The following is a 20,650-nucleotide window of genomic DNA, read 5'->3' as shown; positions in this document are numbered from 1 at the left end:
GAGCTAGGCCAAATTTCTCTTCTAGGAAGTTATACCTGCAAAGTTGGAGATGAAGTCAGTTAGCTATGAGAAAGGAGATTTATAGCCCAGGGAAGAGGGTAGTCATTAAAGGATGCAGGCAACAAAGATGCCTTGTTGGCCAGGGCATTGATGAGAGTGGAGCATGTTGTGCACAGAGGAAGGGAGAAAATGGGGAGGGAACGGAGGAGGGTAGGATGCTGGGGTATGGGGGTTAGGCCATGTCAGAGTGGTTGCCCCAAACCCATTCTTTTTGTTGGTTTGTCTTATAAATCGAGTGAAACTCTGTCCTTGTAAGACAAAGGACATGATGTGATTAGTCATTCCTAATAACTAGCTTGCCATATCTTAATTTATTCCTTTTTGGTATATGGTTAATTGTTTAGGAAAAGCCCACCTGTTGGTGTAGGATATGGCAGTAGAGGCAGTAGCAGCTACAAAGGAGGATAAGTTGACGTCTGGCCCCCCATACTTAGGCAGTGTTATGTTGCATACAGTATAATGAACAAAGAAATCTGTTACAAAGAAGTGTCTGCCTATTTAGTGGAAAGTCAAGTATCCTTGGATAATTCAATAGTGCTTGAGAACATTATATGTTAGGGTTTAAGTAGGTGACTAGATAGAAAAGATAAAATCGTGTTTACTGTGGCTTCATTTTTCAAGGTAGAGAAGGATGCAGTTCATTTTGAGAAGGTTTCCTTTAACATCAGGTAAAGTTTAGTCAGATGAACTTTGGGCATTGTGTGAACCAGTATTCTTTTAGTTGAAAGTGATAAAAACCCTCCTCACAGTAGTCCAGGGGCAGAGGTTATGTGGACTTTCTTAGGAGTCCGTTGGTTTTGCTCCACGTTTACATGGTTAGGATTTTGGATAAAAAAAGAGAGAGGGAAGTATGGGTGGGGGGGTATCGAGGAGGAGAGACAGAGAGAGAAAGAGACAGACAGACACCCTCTTCCTCCCAACATCTATACACAAAACTAAGTGAAAGGGCACAGGTCCTGCTTGGGTCACATTCCTACTTCTGGATGTACCACTGTATCCAGGGGGATGATGAGAGATTGGTCCAGTCCGAGTCATGTGTTTCCTCTGAGGCAAGGGGGCTGGGGTACCATGGGTGACAGCCCAGCCCAGGCCCTGCAGAGTGGAGGAGGGGAGGCTCTGCAGGGGAGGAGTGCTGGCAGGCAGAGACAACACTTCCACTCCAGGCAAATGAATGGCAGAGTGTTTGTTATTCAGGAAACCACTCCTCCAGAGCTCTGCTCTCTTGATGCCAGATAAATGAGGTTTCACACTGTTTGGAATTACTTTCTTTGGGAACACGCAACATAAAACTTGTGACACATTTTTAAAAATTGCATTATCATTTTTTAAATCATTTTTTTTGTACTTATACTGTCATACAAAGGGAACCTTTTTCACAAGCTTTTATACAAACACAGTAGTAACAGTGCACTCCCATTTTTATCCTCCAAATCTTAAGATCTCGGGAAGTTGAAACCAATCTGGATGGGGAGTAGTGAGTTCAGAATTCTCTGTAGTTAGGATGCTCAGGATGTAGGCTTTTTGTTATCCTTTACTTACAGTCACAGTGGAAAAAATTACCTCGGCGTAAAGGTTCTCCAGTTTTGTTATGCCACGTTAACCAAGATGTGTAAATGTCATAAGTGAACTATTGATATTGTTTAAGTGGTCCAGAGAGACTGTACCAGAGCTCAAGTCATCCCCAGGAGAGCTTAACCTACCTTCCTTCCATAAATAAAGCATCTCTGACATCACATAAATCAGCCCAACCTCTCTAGTCAGTACAGACTGCCTTTTTTTCCACCCTAAAAAACTTTGCTGCTTGACATTGGAATGTAGAAAGAATATGCTGCTTTTGTGGTTCACAGGTTGATACAATGATAAGGACAGATCCCAGGATCAAAGCAAAATTCTCTGGTTACCCTTTCTAGTCTAATTAAAATTTTTGGAAAGTGTAGCTTTCTATTAGGTTTTTCATGCCAAACATGGAAGATCTATGTATCTTTCCTTGCGGTTACTATGTGCCTGGCCAGATTGTTTCATGTTGTTAGCATCCAGGTTGCTGGTACAGTGTATGAAATTTTCTTACATGGATTTTGCAATGGGCATACATCCTATTCAACTTTTAAAACAAGTGCAGCAAGTTTTAAAGCAAGTCCACAGACTTTTTTTCTCCACTTTTTCTTTTATATTGGACTTATATAGGTAGTACCAAGTATGTTCAATGTTCTAGAAATATTTGTATATGGGGTCTATTTGAAGACTGACTAGCTGTCGCTAGGTAGACATAACAGGAAAGGAATCAGTAGGAAATTTGCCACTTACAAACCTTATCTGTGCATGTCTGCTTTAAAGGCTAACTTAATTATTAAAGTCCTGTGACTCACTTGAGTTGTTAAGTCTTTCTGCCCCCCTGCAAATAGTAGTTAAATGTCTATACCAGAGAACAAGAGGTACAGGGCCACAATGGTGATCCTGATGGGGGACCTCGAGTCCTGCTTGCTAGAGCTCAGAGTCGATGTTAGTCCGTGAAAATATTTGCTCAGTCTTCATTCTCAGGAAAAAGTGATGAAATGTAAACTGATGAATGCAGTGATAGGATCTTTAATAGAGGCTATAGCCAAGTACAAGTAAGTTGTTTAGAAAGATAAGTGTATAGAAAGCTAAAGTTTGACAAATTAATTGTTGTTCCCTGCTGAAGGAACATTCTGTTTTCTTTCCTGCAGTGGCCACTGACCTCTGGCTGTGTCTATGGGGGTGCCTGCTTAAGGAGACAACCCAGGGCTATTCAGATTTCTGTGTAACCTCTGACTGCCATGTTCAGAGTCTTGCTGATTTACTGAATAGATTAAGATGCTTTCCAGAGATTGGGCCAGCTTGATAGGCTTTCTTTGTCTCAGTTGCTCCTCCCTCAGAGCTTGCCTCAAATCATCCTCTTCAGGGAAAATTTCCCCCAACAATCCCATGGAACCTGGCATGGTCTGTACTGTCTTTGAATTCCTGTGGCATTCTAATACTGTTAAGAGCTAGATATCATACTGTTCTCTTATTTGGTTCTCTGGCATTGTGTGAGTGTACATTTGCCTTCCCAATTAAATTATCCCACCAATTCAATTTGCAGAGTGTTTTCAAAAGAAATATTTTATCATCTCATTTGATACTCACAAAAGTCCTCTGAGAGAGGTACAGCAGGAGCCTCTGTCTACAGATGAGCTGAGTCACAGAGTCAGATATACATGGAGCCTTTGCTTCGACTGCAGTGCACTGAGATGGACAGAGGGGAATACAGGTTGAGTAGTGTTTATCTGAAATGCTTGAGACCAGAAGCGTTTCGTATTTCAGATTTTTGTTTTGATTTTTAAATATTTGCATTATATTTACTGCTTGAGCATCCCAAATCTGTAAGCCTGAAATGCTCATTAGAGTGTCATGTTGGTGCTCCTGAAATTTTGGAATTGGGAGCATTTTGGATTTCAGGTTTTGGGATTTGGGATGTTCAACCTGTAATAAGTATAATACACAATGCTTGTTGTAGAAGCTTACATCCTGGCTACAGAGGGAAGGTGTATACAGTTACCCCAATTGTGACTTTATTTAGTGGAAATGTGGGAAAACAGAATTGTTATTGGGATAGGGAAAGCCTCTGGGGTAGGAGGATCATATAACTGCTAGATCCCAACAGATGGATAAGACTTGGACAGAATGTGACACATCCTTGTCAGGGAGACAACTGTTAGAGCAAAAGAAATATGGAAGTATGAACTGTGTTTTGACAGGAGGAAGTAGGGCTGTTTGTCTGTAGTTGAGGAGTGTGTTTAGAGAAGTAGGAAAAACAGGTCAGAAACTCAGGATGGAATCAAATAATGGAGGACTTATGCCAGACGAGGTTGGGCTATGAATGCGTTTAAGGATGGGAGTGATGGTGATAAAGGTGATGGACACGCACCAGTGAGCGATGAGGATGAGAAGGGTTGAGGGACTGCTGCAGAGGCTACCTGATAGGGGCCTGAACAGGGATGATTAGGGCGGGAGGAAGAAGAGATGCAGATGTGAGAAAGATTGTGAAAGGACGAAAGGCAGCCCCAGTCAAATAATGGGATGGTGGTAGGGTTTTGTAGAGTGGTAGAGACTTGAAAAGATGCTAGAACATCATTTTATGAGACGATAACATATTTCTAGAAGAGCATATTTGCAGTGATATACTGATAGGGAGGATACTGAAGGCATTTGGTTACATTTACAAGTATACATTGTGACCGACTCTTTGGCTTCTGTTACATGCTTCATAGCAACCAACACAGGCCACTTGGTAAATACCGCTGGCTTCAGTAATGTGATTCTTTTAGTTGGCTTATAATAAGTTAGATGAAGCTAGGCTGAACCTTACCTGCCGTGTAAACCTTAAACTGTGGTAATAGTAAAAGACAATGGGCAAGGAATATTTAAAATACTTATGGAAACAAATGGTTTTTAAGTACTGTCAGAAGCTTGAGAAACATCCATTTATAACCACACAATTGAGAAGTTCATTAAAAATAGTTTTTAGCCATTTATTGCAAAGCTTCTCTAACTTACTTTTATTGAAATACCCTTTGAAATTTGCTAAGTATATTAAAAGTGATCGTTTCTTTGAAATTTTCAGTATTTGACACTGATAACATTAGTAAAAGAGAGATTTCTTATAGATGAATAGAGGATTTCACATTTTAACAGCATTGATTGCCCAAGTATTATTTTGAAAAGTAAATGCAATGCTATGTGTATATAACTGGTATCTTGAAGATTATTTTATGAACCTTATCAATTCTTGTATTTGATCAAAATTCATTGTGTTTAGAAATTCCAAGGACTATTTTAAGAAGCACAACAAAAACCAAACAAAGGTATAACTTTTCCACACAGATTCAGTGCTAGATTTACGGTTGTGTCTATATTCCTACTTCATTTGTTCAAAAAGTATTTATTGAAAATTTCGTACTATGTACAAGCAATAGGCACTAGGGATACAGAGATGAGTAAGACTGTGAGTAGTACCAAGTCCATATAGGTTTCTAGCTAGAAACCTGGGCATCACCCTAGTAAATGGTTCCTAAATGTATTATTCCCAAGACCAGAAGCATCAGCACAATCTGAGAACATGGAGGTGTGGCTCAGCAATCTGTTCTTACAAGTTCTCCTAAGTGATTCTGATACAAGTTTAAAGGTTGAAAGCCACGGAATTTTAACATGGGCTTCCATGGAGATAACTGCATTTCAGTATTATTATAGTCAGTATTGTATTATATGCTGCATTTCAGTGTGTATGTGTGTGTATATATATAGTTTCTATATATTTTATGCATTTAAAAACATTTTGTGGAGAATGTATAGGCCTTACTAGACTCATCCCCTCCACTATAGCCAAAGACACCGTCCTTATGTGCTAATCATTTAAATCCTTAAAATCATTGTCATTGGTCACACAGGATCAAGTCCAAATCCTTTAGGATGGCTTGCAAGGTGTTTTCATGGCCTGGCCCTTGTCTGCTTTTCCAAGATCTCCTCCTATGCTTTTTAGCACATGCCCTGTGCTATAGCCTTAGTGGAAGTCATGCCACACTTCCTTGATTATACCAGGACACCCAAATCTGTGCATGGACAGCTCTCTCCATCTGAAGTATCACTCTGTTTCTGCATTTCCTGGTAAACTTCTGTTCATGCTTCTGGTCTGTAACCAGATGCTCATCAGCATCCCAGGGCAGAGTTACGGTGCTCTAATCCCTGAACTGTCAGAGTTTCCCTTACATTATCTCCAAATAATTATTATAAAAATTATTTGACCACAGATTTCCTATTTTAAAAATCTTTGATACTAAATGAAGATCTTGCAAATGGATTACATAGGTATATAGTTGCTACAGAGTGGTGCTTTTTTTTTTTTTTTTCCAAAAAAAACCCTTAAAATGTTCATACCTCTGGAGAGGAAGCCAACAGCTGGCATAGAATCTGGCCAACAGTGTACCATATCCAGGGCAGGAAGGGGAAAATGATGTCTCCCATGGCCGCTACAAGGTGGGTATTGGATAAGCACTCTGTAATTACTCTCATTGCTTGGTTGCCAGGCTGTTGGAGGCCAAAACACATTTGAGGTTTTGTGGTTTGAGCTGTTATCCTCCCACAATACTGTGAGCTGCTCTCAAATGACGGGAAAGAAAGATGACTAGGGCTCAACCACAGTGAATAACTTTAAAAAAATTTGAGCCTCACCTCCCAATATAAAAGTCATACATACTCATAGAAATCTAGGATGATAGGAAAAAGTATGAAGGAGAAAAATTACATGTTTCCCTGTCTGCTAATGAAGATAACATTAAAAGAACTTTTTTTCATGTATGTTTTTAACTTTTAAAATCAAGCTATATATAATTTTACAATCTGATTTCCTTTTTATACTATAAACTTGTCTCATAAATTCTCAATACATATTTTAGTAACTACATGATATTTTATTGAATTAATTTGTCTTTGCTTATATATTCTAATATGAAAGGTTAAGGCGGTTGTCCATTTTCTTTCTTTGTATATGAAAGGTTAAGGTGGTTGTCCATTTTCTTTCTTTGTAAATAAAACTACCTTGAATACATAGTGAATAATTTGTGTGTGTGTGGTTTTTTATTAGTCTTTTAGCCAAGTATATAATTAAGTATGTCAGTAATTTCTCCTGAACTTCATCTATTTAACATTAATCAAATATTTATTGAGCACTAGAATAATGCTGGGTAGCACATCCTTACACAAGAATGTAGAGAGTCTCCAGATCTGCTATTTGTGAATACTACATCATAGAAAGTAGCATTTGAACAATTTTATGTGGCTCTTGTCTCTGTTATAGAATGTCATGCTTGGTAAGATAAGAAAAGAGCAGACTTTAGCTTTCTGGTTCACTAACCAAGTGTTTAAACATGAATACAGTTTATAATTCTTCAATTCCATACCATTTTTACCAAATTATAATATAACCCCAATGTGATATTTTTCTTTTCATTACTTCTAAGAAATGCAAACATTTTTATAGATTGTTCATGAAATTACATCTCATAATTGGCTGTTAAGTTTCACATATGTAGTTCTTTTAGACTGAGAAGGATGAAGGACTGAAGAGAGAACTAATTTTTACAGTGTCTGTGTGCTGGACAAAGTGCGAGCGAGGCCATCCTGAGAGTTTGGTGTTGAGATTCCCGTTATAGAGATGAAGAAGCTGAGGCTCAGTAAAGTACAATTTCAAGGTTGAGTAGGTTGCGTAAGAGACTCTAGTGTGTCAGCCTCCAAAGCCCATGCTCTGTTACATCTAGGGGTCTCGAGGTCTGCGAGCCCTGTGAAAACAAACTGGGCTATGATTCGTGTGTGGAATGATGTCATAATTCTAGAATTTTGCTGTCCACATGTGGCTCTTTATTTTTAAATTTAAACTAATTAAGTGTAAATAAAATTAAAAACTTATAGTTTCTCTACTGCACTATATACACTGTTCAGTGCTCCGTTGTCACATGTAGCAAGTGGCTGTAGCAAGTGGCTGTCACATTGGATTGTGCAGATGTAGAGCATCTCCATTATCACAGAAAGTTCTTTTGGATGATGACAGGCTGCCTCTGGAAAAGTCCTTAAATACTACTCTTCTTTACCTTCATTAGCAGAATCACTGAGAAACTCAAATACTTCCCTGGAACTCTGACTCACATCTTTTGAACTCTGGGGTCCACACTGTCCACAGTCTGGGGCTCCTGACTGAAGGAGGAGAGGAGAACTTGAATAACCCACTGGTTGGTGTTTGCAGCAGAACCATATACTAGTTTATATGGAATATTACCCAAAAACATTTCTTTGAATATGACAGGCCTTGAGAAAAGTAGGGATTTCTGTTTCTTTACATGATGAATGCTATGAACTATGTATTTCCAGGTGCAAGTTACTTTTTTCACATATTCTTAATATTTACTCAACACCCATTTTTAATTCAGTTGTGGAAGGGTAAACCAAAATGGGGAGGAATTAGTGGGAATCAAAATTCAGGGTATACTCTGATGCATTTTGAACATATTAGACTAATCCTTAGTATTCTCCTCAGGAAATTTTAATGATACAGGGAATAGACTAAGGACTTCTTTTGGGGATACATAAAAGAGATTTTAACCTACTGTGTATATATTTGGTTATGGCTTTTAAAAGTAGTTGGGGAAAGCAGGTCACTCTGATGGGTTAAACAGTGTCACATAAAAGAAAAAGCACTATGCTGCTGATCTCTAAAAAGCCATTTAACCTCTCTGAGCTTTATCAATTTTCTTGTCAGTTTCTTCATCAATAAATTAGAATAATAACATCTTCCTTGCTTGTCAAAGTCAATAGAGACTCAATGAAATCATGAATATGGAAGTGTTTGGGAAACTACCAATGAGTCGTGTGCTGTGCGTATGTCAATGTGATGTTGTTTTGTTGATCCTCTCTTTTCTCTACCTGTTTTAAATCTGAAGAACAGCAAGGTATTGTGTCAGGCCAGAGCTCCTGAAGAATGCTCCCTGCTATTGCATGCCTATGGCCTGGCTGAAGTTGCAGTGCAGGATCTTGTTCTTTCTAGAGGGGCAGTAGTAATTAGATTGACATGATGAAAAATACCTTGAGTAGGAGAAGTTCTTGATGCCATGGGCTGCATGAACTGTCTTCCCTTTGTCAACCCCAAGCCAGTGTTCCTGGGAGATGAAAGAGTCTTTATCGCATGGAGGAAAACATATCAGTGTCTGTCTTGGTAGATCTGTAGCAGAGGACAGTTGTCTTGATATATTGTAGACTGTACTCTAGGTATCAGCTGCCATCCTGATTCAACAAGGGGGAAGGAAGTTGTCTAATACCTGTTAAGCGTGGAAGGACATTGTGACAAATGTAAAACATCACTGTAGAACTTCACATTAATCTGTATTTCAGAAAGCAAGTGCCAAGAAAAAGGAGTCAAACAATGTCTAAGTAGCATGGTGTGCTCTTAGTTGTGAAAGCAGCAGTCTCTTGTTCAGTGGTTATTATAATTCTCAGACCTATACTTTCTTCAAGTATGTTGTTTAAAGGTTACTTATTCTTTTCACCTAAAAACGTATTTTTAAAAACCAACAGTACAGTAGCTTATGCCTGTAGTCCCAGTACTTTGAGAGGCCAAGGTGGGAGGATTGCTTGAGCCTAGGAGTTAGAGACCAGCCTGGGCAACATAGGGAGACCTTGTCTCTACAAAAAAAAAAAAAAATGAGCTGGACATGGTGGCAAATGCTCGTGGTCCCAGCTACTCAGGAGACTGAAGTGGGAGGATCGCTTGAGCCTGGGAAGTCAAGGTTGCAGTGAGCCCACATCAAGCCACTGTACTCTAGCCTGGGTAACAGAGTTAGACCCTGTCCAACAATAACAACAACAAAAATTGCTACATTATTGTTTCTACAAGAAGTTTGCCACTCTGTCGTAGTTGTCCATTTTTTATGATTGCTAGCTTTTAACTTAGAGGCTGACGTTGCTGAAATATTGCTACTTTCTATCCTCTGAAGTACCTGGTCTGATGCCTTGCACACATTGCTTGCTTATTCAATAACTGGGCTTGGTAGAAATTGGAGGGTGATCCTTTTGTTTCGCTAGGACAATGTGTCCTTCATACACATCCCACATTCTATATTGGAATTGGCAATTAATTTTCTAGTTGGAGTAATGTTATAAATAATGGGTTGGTTCCCAGAATGGTCCACCAAATTAACCCATAATATGGCTTAGCTCATGAAGAAATATACATGATGGAGAAACAAACAACTGACTTAGAGCTAAATTTTACACAGCTAAAAACTTAAATTGATAAGCTGGGAACTGCCTATCATTTTAAAAATATAATTTCAGATAATTATTATATTTGTCCAATTTTAAGTTATTACATCTCCAAGTATGAGCCTCCTCCCTTCATAGGAACATTAACATTAAATCTAAAGTGTAGCAGCTGGTGGACGTGGACCTAAATTTAATTTTGTCTACTTATATGTCAAAGTTGTGCCGACTATTAAAAACACTGAGATTTTAGTATTTTCCTTCCACTTAAATGTAGTTTTTAAATGGCTATTTAAAAATGTTCAATGTGCATTTTAAATTACCATTTACAATGGTGTTCTTTGATTCATTTACACTGGTTTTTCTTTGTCATAAAGAGAATTACTTAAAAACTCAGCAAGTCAGTACATCATGGTGGTAACAAAGGCATAAGTCTAAGAATTTATTGTGCTACATTCTGCAAAAGTAAATACAATTTATTGTAAAATAATATTGAGATATGAGACTATGATATAATATTACTCATTTGCCATTCCAAACTTTGTCGTCTGTAATTTACTTTTGAAAGTGACATTGGCATTCTGTGTGACCACTGATCCTATTTGTTACATCTATTTGAAATGGTTAAACACAAAAATATGTTTAAATTTTTATTACATGATAGATTATACCTTTACTCTTACAGGCTCTTAGTTTGAAGAAATATTCATTTTTTTTCACATTTTACTACTTAAGATATGTTTGTTGGCTTAGTGTGTGGAAATTATAAATGTACTCTTAATAATCAAGACTTTAGACTGGATGCGATGGCTCAAGCCTATAATCTCAGTGTTTTGGGAGGCTGAGACAGGAGGATTACTTGAGACCAGGAGTTTGAGACCAGTTTCAGCAACATAGAGAGACCCCCATCTCTACGAAAACAAACAAACAAACAAACAAAAAATATCAAGAAATCCAGACTTTAGTGTGTTTTGAATGGTGGATGAATTTGTTTTTGGGATTTAAAATCTATGGCAGAGACATTTTACTGCATATACCCTTTTTGTTCATTTTCAGTTGAATCAAGGAAATAGAAACCTTCTCAGTGCTGCAAGCTAAGAATTGCTGTGCACATTGCCTGCCTGTTGGACTCTGTGACTTGTACCTCATCACACCACAGAGCTGTATCTTTAGGAGGCGTGCTGTGTGGCATGTGGGTCCAATTATCATCACCATGACTATTTCATTTGATGGGAAATCTGTAGTAAATCAAGAATATTAAGTCTGTTTGTTAATATTGAAGTCCTTAGCAGCCAGCTGTGCTGAAACTGTTTGTTGCTTATATTTATAGATGAGTTGAATGCTAATACTCTCTGTCATGGAATGGTCTTATTGTCCATTTTCTGAGCTCGTTACATAGTAAATGGAAGAATTATTTTTTCTTCAGCTTCTCTAAAATTAAAGTTGAGCATGTGCCTTTATATAAGTATTCTTTTATGAATAGAGCATTTGAGAAAACAGCATTCATTATTCATTTGTATGTCTTTTAATGAATTTTAGGTTTTTTTCTCTCTGTCTCAAATGCAACTAAGCATCAAATTATTGCGTATTAGCTTCAGTGAGCTAGAATTAGTGTGTGTGTGTGTGTGTGTGTGTGTGTGTTTTAAATAGCAGTTTGGTGCTCTAGTTAAAGATACATGGTTCCACATTCTGCTTTTGTGTGGCTGCTCTTCCTTTCCCTCATGCTGAATCTAAAGCCAGACACAAGTTTTTTGTTTTTTTGGTCATCGGATTTCTGTAGGTGGTTAGGTCATTATTAATCTTCATGTTAATGTGTGCCTTTTTTTTTTTTTCCACATCTCTACTTCTTGCTGAACTTTCCTCATTATTGAAAAGAGACATTCATTTAAATAAAACAAAAACAACGGAGCTCTCTGAAAGAAAAGCATTCAGAGATCCACAATAGCAGAACTTCGTGTTTGCTAGATTTAATCTCAGTATCAAAATGTAATGGGGGAAAGATGTACCACTACAGCATATGACTCAGAGATGCTTATGGGTGACAAGCTCTAGACCCAGTGGTATCCCTCTGAATTTCCACAGTGCCCACCTTCACAGCGAACTAAAAATTAACTGGACTTTTCCTTACCCTAGCTGTGCGACAACTGAGGTGCCGTGGGTATGGCCCTGAGTCACTCTCCTTTTTACTACTACTACTATCTACCATATCTGGAGCATTCATTTTTTTAGTTAGGTGCTGTAGCGAGTACCTAACATGCATGATTTTACTGGCTTCCTACAGACCTATGAGGTAGATGTTGTTACTGTTGCCATTCTATACATGAGGAAACTGAAGCCGCAAGAGGCTAATGTAGCTACTGAAGATGGGCCACCAATCCCGGTTAGATGCCAAAGCCCCAGGCGTTAACCACTAAATTGCCCCAGCTGTAGTATAAATCCTCCCCCTTGTAAAACTGCTTCAGAGCTGTGTATTACATCATATCTCCTAGGAACTGGCTCCAGGGTGTGATAAAAGTATACAGAATTAAGTTACTTCTCCTATCATGGAAAGTCACTTGTTTTATGTGTGTTGTGCTGAGTGGAGATAAGGAAACGCTGCTCACCTTCCACTTAATAACCAGAAAACTCATCCTTAGGAGATGCTTGTGGCTTAAACAAACAAACCTGTGCAAGTCTTTTAGCATCCCCAGTCTGGTTGGGGCCAAGTAGTATCTTGTAATTAAGCTATGGGGCTTATGTTGCTCTTTTTTTTTTTTTTTTTTTGAGACGGAGTCTGGCTCTGTCGCCTGGGCTGGAGTGCAGTGGCCAGATCTCAGCTCACTGCAAGCTCCGCCTCCCGGGTTTACGCCATTCTCCTGCCTCAGCCTCCCGAGTAGCTGGGACTACAGGCGCCCGCCGCCTCGCCCGGCTAGTTTTTTTTGTATTTTTTAGTAGAGACGGGGTTTCACCGTGTTCGCCAGGATGGTCTCGATCTCCTGACCTCGTGATCCGCCCGTCTCGGCCTCCCAAAGTGCTGATGTTTCCAAGAACGTGGGTAGGAAATGGTGTCTGATGTATAGAAGTCCTGAGAAGGGACCATGGTCTCACATTGGGACTTTTTAAGTTTTGGGGAGGTTGAGGATGGTGTTTATTAAGTCACGTTGGCGCTTAGCTGTGAGGACTGCTGGAGTGGAGGGCTTGGAGCTGTAATAAAAACTGGAAGAAAAGGATGGCAATGGATGAGCTGAGCAGATGTTGAAGCCACCTCAGGGAAGATCCGTGAATGGGATTAGGATGCTGAACAGTCCAAACCTCAAGAGGTTTGCAAGGCAGAGCAGGATTGACTTGCTTTTGAATAGGTGGACTTTGTCTCAGTTGAAGGAAATAACTTGACACAGGACTACGTGTGAGGGTAAAGCAAGACAGGATGAGGTGATTTCCAAGTATGAGGGGCATAGACAGAATCGGCAGACTCAAAGAGCTTGGAGCAGGGTGTTGGCAGACAAGTGCTCATTCTTAACAGATGTTTCATTGATTAACTTGAGGCTGTACCTGTAAATTACCTAGTCATTGGCTAATTTGTACCTTGATATTTCTGCCAACCATAATAAGACAATATACATTTACCACTGCAGTTGCGTTAGACATTTTGGGAGATTTTTGATTAGAAAGGTAGAGTTAGGGTCTTAGAAGGAGAAATTTCTCAGGCAGAAAAGCATTTCAAAGCATGAGCTTGGAGTCAGACCTAAGTTCAGATTATATCCTAGGCTCTTACTAGTCTTGTTATTTTAGGAACATTCCTTCTCTAAGCCTATATTTTCTTTTCTAAAATGGTGGACAATAATAAGACTTTCCACAAAGTGCTTTTGGAAGGATTCAATGAGACAATGTGTTGGAAGCAGCTGGTACCTTGCCTGGCCCACAGTAAATGTTCAGTAAATGTCAGCAGCTGTTGCCTTTCCCACATCCTCCCCATCCTTTAAGCATGTGGCAACTGAACCTGGCCCATAACCCTTTTCTAGAGGCTGCCTTTGGGGCCTATTTCAGAGCATGAGGGCTTCTTCAGAAGCCTGTTGATAGGACAAGCATATCAGGTGTTTTGGCCTGGAAGCTCATTCCTGCTTCCTCTGCCAATATTTTTCATCCATTTTCCAGATGTACTGAATTCAGAAAAGAGACACTAGAAATAATATCTCCTGGTGACAGATAAATTTTCTTTTATTATTCCTTTTATAGCTTATGTGAACTTGCATTCTCTTGTCCATGATAGGATGGTTGACCTTCTCTTCTTTGATAGTCTTCTTTTATTTTCCATAAAATAAGGATATGTTGTATGTTTTTTATAATGTTGTCTGTTCCTCCTTTTTTTAAACCTCTTTATAAGTCATTTCTTTCTTTTCTGCAGAGATTTTATGAAGACCTTGTATTCTCATACACAGAGGGGTTATCAGACCCATGTTGGCGTGGTAACAGCAAAGTTATCACGTGTGCCCAGAATCTTACTCTGAAAGGCCCAGTTGCTGAAAACGTGATTGTCCTGCATTTTTTTCTTCCCTAGAGCTGGCTTATATCAGCCTATGGGCTGTTTGCTTGAGCATAGAAATGGTGGTATATTCAAGTGGGAAGCTGAGAAACCATAATGACGAAGGGATGGCAGCGCCATCCTCTTGCACAGCCTGGGAATGACCGCGCAGCTGCACCATCTTTTACGCCATAGGCGTTAATGAATCATAAGTCCCTCTTGAAAAATTTCCATGGAGAGTTTCTATGATGTATGTGCCAAAAAGAGACGTGTTAACAAAGCACTTCTTAAAATGGTATTTTTTAAAAGTTCAAATAATAGGAACAGAGCAAGATGAAGCAGTAGAGCTTGCAGGAGGGAGCAGCATGCTCAGTGACCAGAGACTTCACCTGAATTCCAGAAAATCAGATTTCAGGGCTATCGGAGAATTATCATATCCACAAAACATTGGAGTTCACGTTACCTTTTTTGTCCAGTGGTTTGTGTGTTCCCTTCTCACTGAATTGGATTTGACATTCAATTTGAATTGACAGTGAACTTCGGGGTAATTCTTTTCAGAAACCTGAATCATTTTTAGGATCTGGGAAGCATAACTGTGGCAGGGACTCTTAACCAAAAAGCCCGTGGATAGAATTCTAGGGTCTCTGAATTTGGATGGGGAGAAAAACCCCTTTATTTTCACTTTTCCCTAACTGAAATTTAGCATTTCCTTCAGTTATGAATATGGACAGCAAATAATGGTTGTATTTGAAATGTGAAATCATGCTTGTGAGACATGCTACTGGCCCCTAGATTTTATGCTAGTAGTCCTGTTATTCAGTGTTATTAATGGAGAAGCACAAAATAACTCTATCAGAACTTTGTTTTCTAAGGGTTAGATAACTGCATTTCATTTTAATTGTTTTTCATTGTAATTACATGATTTTTATGCCTTTAAAAACATTATTCTGACCAGGAGTCCATAAGCTTCACCAACTTTCCAAAGGGGGTTGGTTCTATGTTAGTCCTGGCTCTTCACCATTCTTCTGACATCTCCCCCTTTGGAGACCCGAGATGTGGCTTTGAAAGGCCCAGCATCAATCACTGGAATCCCTATTATAATCTTGACTCCAGCAATGAAGATTCTGTGGCCATTTGTGTCTATGCTTTACATGTCTTAAAGGAGGAGGCTTTCTTTAGCTTTCTGTCTTTCCAGGACAATGCTGTCTATACAGACTTCCAGTGGAAGATGTTGATTCAGTGACAATTTACTAGAAAGCTGGGTGCTGTGAAAGCAAGACACAGAAGGCAGATAACATCAAGCCGTGGGAGTGTGGAGGAGAGGGAGAGAGTGTGTGTGCTTGAGCAGGGGGGTGATAGGAGGCCTGAGGGGAGAGCTGTTGGAGGCTGTGAAATGAAATGGGGAAGTAGAGAGTTGGGTGAAATAATGAGGAGATGGAGAAGTAATTAAATTGAGACTTTCAAACCTCCTCCTGGTGGAGGCTTCTCTTTATCAAAAAAAAATCTATGTTCGCTCCTGGGAATTGTTCCTGTGTAGTTAAGGATGGATTCTTCACTCGTGTCTTCAATTACTTGAATTCAGTGTGGAGGTTTTGTGACTCAGAGCTTACCTCTCAGATAACCGCCTTATTTTTGTGATGGTTGTGGCCAGGTCTTCTGATGCAGTGTTTCTAGATTTTATACTGAACACAGGAAAGTGGGCAAACTTTTCGATTATAGGAAATACCTTTGAGGGTATTTTGAGGTATTGAGCAAAGGGTGAAAACAATTTCACAATAAAATATTTTTAGGCAAAATGTCTGATAACTGTAAGAATATTGACTCTGTTAGGCCCAAAGGGAAATGTTACAGGTCAGGTGGATCCAGCATAGAGCTTAAGGTGGCAGACATGCACTAATATAAATGTCTGTGCTTAAAATGTAATTCTAAGAGACTAAAAAATTGTCTATTCTGGTACTGGTAGAACCTAGATTTGGATCTCCTTGAAAACCACCAAAACATATCTTACTTGCCATTTAGAAAAGATAGTTTTAATGACTAATTAGACTTATGTGGGTTGTAGTCTCTAAAAACCCAATAATTTACTGTTTACCTGTGTATATTTCTAAGGACAACACTGAATTCAGACTGAAGATAATCTAAATTAGGTACCAGACAATATCTATAAACATTATTATATAAGAACTCTGTTACCTTCAAATAATTTTAATATCTGGATTAATATGACAAAGTGTGGCCTAGTATGTATTACTAGGGGTCCTGCTTTAAAAAATAAATACATGATAGTTATGTATCATTTGTAGGTAGATGTATTTATAAGGTGCTTTGGGACTTTTAAGAAAGTCTCTTCTATTAAATATTTAAAACATCATTTTTATTTGCATTGCTGGTTTCCCTAGCATATCCTTTCTTTAGAGAAAATAGCATCAAATTTTGGATACTGTTAAACTCATCTAAATTATTACAAATTCTTAATTTCAAACTTAATGAAGAAATTAGATGGGATGAAGGGATATTGAAGCCTCCTAGATCTCTGTTAAACGTTCTTCCTCTGCCAAAGTTCTTTTTTTGAGACAAGATCTTACACTATTGCCCAGGCAAAAGTACAGTGGTGCCATCAGGGCTAACTGCCTCCTTAACCTCCCCAGGCTCGGATGATCCTCCTGCCTCAGCCTCCTGAATATCTGGGACTATAGGTGCACGCCACCACACCCAGCTAATTTTTATAGTTTTTGTAGAGATGAGGTTTTGCCACATTGCCTAGGCTGGTCTCAAACTCCTGGGCTCAAAGGATCTGCCTGCCTCAGCCTCCCAAAATGCTGGGATTACAGGCATGAGCCACTGCACCTGGCTTCAAAGTTCTTTCAGTTATACTGGTAACAAAGCAGCGTGTGGGGCTTTGAAATTCCTCTGTTTTATTTAACACTTCTGAAATCACAGTGACCAGGAAGGAGGGGATCAAGTTTTGCCAGCTTGTTAAAGAAAGCCTTGGGAAGCCTCTTCTAGGATGACCATGCTGTGGGGACTTCTGTAGCTTTTGGTTGGAGACTTTGAAACTCCTCCCATGCCAACCTTAGAAAAAGGCTGATTTAATGAAGTCTTTCTGGCAAAGCATTTAAGACCCAGCTACTTTTCAAAGCTGAGTTCCTCTGTAAAGTCACCTCAGGTTCTTGCTACAAAAACCAATCTTTGTTCTAAGTGTTTGATGAGTACTGCCATGTTGTGATTTTAGATGTTGGATCCTTGGCTTTGTTGTGTGGACTTCTGACTTTGGGAGGTGTTTTATCCTGTTAGAATATTATCTCTTCCGGTGTATTTCTCTCATTTTCTATATCACAAGAAAACATTTAAGTACATTCTAATAAAGTATGCAGTTTAAGAGAAGTTAGATGACATTGAATAATAGATTGTCATAAATATATTTTTACATACTTGCTCTCACACTCTCCTCGACCCACCCATTGTCCCATTTTTTTTTCTTCCAAGTAACTAAGTTCTGTGACTTGGATGCTGTGACTTGGACTTTAGAGGTGAAGTCAGATGACAAAAGAATTTCCATGCAAATCATGTTTCCAGAATCATCCCTCAAGTGCATGTATGTCTAGTGGAATGCAAGGCTCACTAGAGGGAGGATGAAATTTGGTGAGCGTTAAAGGAAATATAAAAATCCTGCTTAATGATCCTGTTAGGTTTTTATACAGATTAACTGTTATTACGCAAGAAATGGTATGTCCGTTTGGAATTTCTCATCCTCTGAATAGCCAGCTTTAGCACTATGAACTGGGAAGAATTCTGTTGTCTCTCTGAATATATAATATTGCATTAGTGTGAGCCCCATGGCCCTTTTCCTAAACAACATATGCCTGCATGTAGCTCAGTTTCATGTGAGCCAAGCCAATCTTAGGCCTAGCATATGGGAGTTTATTAGTATGTGTATGTTCTTACGTTGTTTAAGAGAGATTTTAGGGTCTGGAGAACTGAGACATGGCAAGTTACAACAAAGCTTTGCTTAGGGATTTGGTTCAGGGATCTCAGCCTAAGTCTGAACACTTATGCCTATAAAATATCCTCATTCCAGATCTTGAGGCAAATTGTCTTTGGTTCACATTTGCTTTTTCTTTCTGTGGTGCTTGCCTGATGCTTGCTAACCTCTCTAGCACCTGCTGCCTTTATACCTCCCTAAGGTGTCCAGTCCCTGCTTTGGAACCACCTGCAACTTTCCTTCTTTTTGCAACATGTTAATAGATATTTTTTCATCATGTAGGGAACTGCTTTTAGAGAAGCACCAGAAAATGTCTGCTTAAGTGTAGTACTTTAAAAAATTTTAACAAGCAAGAGTGTTTCATCCTAATGATGAAATCCAGGCATATTCTGGGATGGGATCCCTCTTAACACACCTCTCTGCTCACTTTGTGTCAGTAGTCCTGGTAGGACTGTGTCCCAAGGAGAATGTGCATACCACAGTGTGCTTTAGAGATATGGTATTTTGGTGCAGAGCATAGTTACAGGATACCTCTGATAGAAAGATGTTTGCAAAAAACTACTAGGATATTTTCTCAGCTGTGCCAGAAATCTGGGTAGATGAGTGTTAGATTATTAGCTTTGGCATGGAGGTGCTGACCTGCAAAGCTCTGTTGCCGCTGCCCTGCGTCCTTGCTGACCTGGCATCCTGGAGAGACCCTGGTCCTCCTAGATCTGGTTGCAGCTGTGAGCTGGGTACCTAGTGCCATCTGTCTGGGCAAATGTAGGAAATGCCAAGTGGGCTGGCAATTTTTTGTGTGGCCTTTGGATCCTCACTCAGCCATATGGTGCTAAAATGTCACACTGTTGCTGAGTGTGGGCCATGATGGAGAAGGCTAGATAGAGAACACACACTTCAGATAAAGGAGCTGCTGAGTCTGTTTATTCCCCAGCAACTGGCTTATCACTTTGCTGCTTTAACCAACATTTACTGAATAGTGCTTAGTTCATAGTGGACTACTTATATTGTGTGAGGTGCCAAAAAAAGAAAAGAAAATACTCAGATGGTTCTTATTGGCAAGGATTATGTCTCCTGTGTCCATGTATCTTGTATGTAATACTGTCACTAGAGGAAGGTGAAATGAAGGGATTCCTCCAATAGAATTTAATGGGAGGAAACTACTTAGAAATTGAAGAATGCCAAGGAAACTGAGTCCCCCAAAAGATTGTAGTATCCTTAAATTGTGATTGCAGAGATATTACCAAGCCCCATACTCTTTCCACTTCAGCTTCTTTCTGCTATATTCTGGCAGTTGCACTTGTTGATGCATTGACATAATGCCTTGAAAAGTTTACAATCCAAGTAGGAAGAGAAAACATAACAGGAACTTACAGATGATCCCAGTCAAAACATCTGCAAGTGCTAAGTGATTGAGACCAAAGGGAATGTGTAAGTCTAAAGGGAGAAAGGAGGAGATGAGTGATGTGGTTCAGATGAGGTTAGCCCTGGCAGGCTTCCTAGAGGAGATGGGTTTGGCCCATGTAGCTCTTCTTAGTCCCACTCTCAGGAGACTTTACATAAACACATTTTTCTCCCGGCACAAGGCATCTGACTGGTTGGAAAGAACAGGAAGACGAAGAATAGATGCTTGAATTCCAAGAGGCCCTCCCATTCCTTATAGTTGCAGGGCCGCAAGTTTTTAGATGTGCCCCCAAATGCACAGAATTAAACAAATATATCAGATACAATTTAAACCTAGGTTAAAGACAAGTCATTTCATATATTGGATAGAGAGTTGTAGCTTGAGAGACTTTTTCAATTTAAATTGCCTTTTCAATTTAAATAACATTTGCTTGCCTTGGTTTATAAATATTCAAAGAATTGCTTTGATTTTAGTTAACCATACTTGACCATATATAAGCTCAGCTATTTGAGGCATTTTAAACAACCAGTTTCATATGGCAATTTTGTGGCCTTTCTGGGATGGAGGGCCCTGGAGCTAGCGTTTTCCTGTTTCCACTGCTGTGGAGGTCTTGTCTGTGTCTGGGATTCAGCCCAAGGCATTGTGATCCTATGGTGAATTGCTTGGAGTGGCCCAGAGGAGATGTTCTTTTCCCTTTTTTTTAACCTTTTTGTTTTGAACTAATTTTAGAATTACAGAAAAGTTGCAAAAATCATAGAAAGAGTCCCCTTACCTAACTCACCCACTTCCCCCAGTGTAAGCATTTTACATAACTATAATAAAATTATTTTAGTCACCCCCACTTATCAGAGAAAGCCTCACACTTATTCATAAAAAGACATATGTACAAAAGTGCTTCGTTTCC

At 39.2% G+C, this 20,650-nt stretch overlaps 1 protein-coding gene across 3 annotated transcripts in view; it reads left to right on the top strand.

Annotated features, from left to right (window-relative positions):
• DOCK4 (dedicator of cytokinesis 4) overlaps positions 1-20,650 on the top strand; it is a 475,181-nt gene that overhangs the window by 43,346 nt on the left and 411,185 nt on the right. The gene's annotated exons all lie outside the window — the stretch shown is intronic.

This window comes from Theropithecus gelada, chromosome 3, assembly GCF_003255815.1.
Source record: "Theropithecus gelada isolate Dixy chromosome 3, Tgel_1.0, whole genome shotgun sequence".
Lineage (NCBI taxonomy): Eukaryota > Metazoa > Chordata > Mammalia > Primates > Cercopithecidae > Theropithecus > Theropithecus gelada.
This window is presented reverse-complemented; position numbering and strand designations above follow the sequence as displayed.